Source organism: Agelaius tricolor, unplaced genomic scaffold, assembly GCF_023055355.1.
Source record: "Agelaius tricolor isolate 1412-34295 unplaced genomic scaffold, bAgeTri1.0.p SCAF_17, whole genome shotgun sequence".
Taxonomy (NCBI): domain Eukaryota; kingdom Metazoa; phylum Chordata; class Aves; order Passeriformes; family Icteridae; genus Agelaius; species Agelaius tricolor.
The window spans coordinates 15276471-15278569 of record NW_027269277.1 but is presented as its reverse complement, the minus strand read 5'-3'; positions in this window follow the sequence as shown (position 1 = coordinate 15278569).

The window sequence follows — 2099 nt, the reverse complement described above, 5'->3', positions numbered from 1 at the left end:
GATGCCTCTGCTGTTGTGTAACAGATTGGTTTAAATATCTGGTTTTAGTAGCAAATGGCAATGAGCACAATGAAAGTCTTTAAAAAGTCTTCCATCTCCTCTGGTTGTCATAGCTGCCTTGCAGCATAAATATTTATCAGATTGTTTAGTTTCCAGTCCATTTTAGTGGGGACAAGAATTCAGAGCTGTTTACTGGTTTCACAGTCCCTTGGAACAGAAAAACCAGCAGTGCTGAGCTCAGGGCAGAAGCTGCAGCTCTCCCTGGCAGTGCTGGGAGGGCTCCTGAACCCTGGGCCAGGCAGGTGCTCAGCAAGTCTGAGCACATCTGGGACGTGGCTGTGGGGAAGCTGGGGCTGAGCCAGTGGGGAATCCTCTGTGTGTGAGTGTGGGGTGTGCAGGGAGCTGGGTGGGGACCCCCTGGGTCACTGCAGCTGCCACTGAAAAGGGGCTCTGCTCCCAGTCTGGGTGATGACACTGGGACCCCAGGAATGGCATCTGAAGGGTCACACAGGGGAGGCTCCTTAACAGGAGCATGGATCTGTTTAATGTCAATTCTCCATTTCATGGTGAGCTGAAATCAGTTCACCAGACCTAGTTTGGGTCTCTGAGACACTGCTTTCAGATCTCTAATGCACAATGTGCTGCCTGTTTAACTAAGAAATACCTTTAAATCTGTAAAAATCCAGGTCTCAAATGAAACAGAAAATTCTTCTGGAGTCACAGTTTTAGGAGATCCATGCTGCATTACAACACTGGGGGACTCTAATGATGCCACAAACTCAAAGGTTTCCATCCTGCCTGCAGCATCTCCTTGGGAGCCTGCTGGGCTGGCTGTAATTACTGCTCAGTTCTGACTTGCACACACATAAACAGGTAAAGGTGTCACACTGTACCTGGTGAGAAAGGTCATGTTTGCCCAGCAAGTGCAAGGAGGTAATTATATACAGCCATAGAAGGCAGCAAACACTAAATGTGGGTTTGCCTACAGCCAGAATGATTTGAATTTTTTCCTTGCAGATACTCTGATTTCTTTTATGCTACACACAGCCCTGAAGAGCCCGGATCAGATAAGTTTCAGACTCTGCTGATAGTACTCATCTCTTCCTGCACATTTTTACACAGTACATTTTATTCCAGGCTTAGTATTTACCAAAGGGTTTAAGTAGGGCAAGAATTCCTCTCCTAGTTGAATCAGACTGTAATTAGCTGCATTTCCAGTGGCTGTTCCCAGTAGGTTGTTTTTGTGCAATCACACTTTTGCAGGTGTTTTCTGGTCCAGATGCAGGCTGGTCCAAGTTATTTTAACAGGCTAAAGTCTGCTTTACAGTTCAGTACCCCATTGGGGGTGACTGTGGTTTATAAATGTTTTCTAAAACAGCAACAGCTGACCTGTAAAAAAAAACCAACGGAGCTGTTCATTCCTCCCCCATTCTTACCTTTTCATTGATCCCTGTTTTCTTTCAGCTCAGAGATGTGTGCTCATCCCTGGATGTGCACAGAGGGCTCCAGAGGGTGGCATTGCAGCTGTACTTTCCTATTTTCACATCACTGTGGAAGCTCCAGGGTGTGCTGGACACTGGCTCTGTACTGCAGAGCCCTCCCTGCCTCTGAGAACACAGATGGATCCTCCAGGGCAGGAGGTCACAAACTTCCCTCCCTTTTCCCCAGCCAGTATTTTATGCCCCTTTCCCCCCTCTAATTTGACTTCTTAACCATTTGGGGAGGAGCAGCAGTGCAGAGGCACGAGGGAATTGCAGTGTGAATTGGGTGAGTCCAAACCAACACCTGGGATTGATGGGGCAGGGAGCCTGCCCTGGGAACAATGTCCTTGCTGAGAAGATCTGGGAATGGGGCAGGGCAGAGAAGAGCCCAGCTCAGCTGCTGAGCCCTGGAGCCCTTCTACCACCTCTCACCCAGAGCACCTGCAGCAGGAGCAGGGCTCTGTACTGAGGGGGCACCTCCCAGCAGACACGGGGGGAAGAGCTTTGCTCCCACTGCTGGGGCTGCACTGAGCATCTGGGAGAGGCAGGAAAGGAAGAGGGCCTGGCCTGGCCACTCAGAGGTGGTCACAGTAATCAGAAATGAAGGTAATTGGAAGA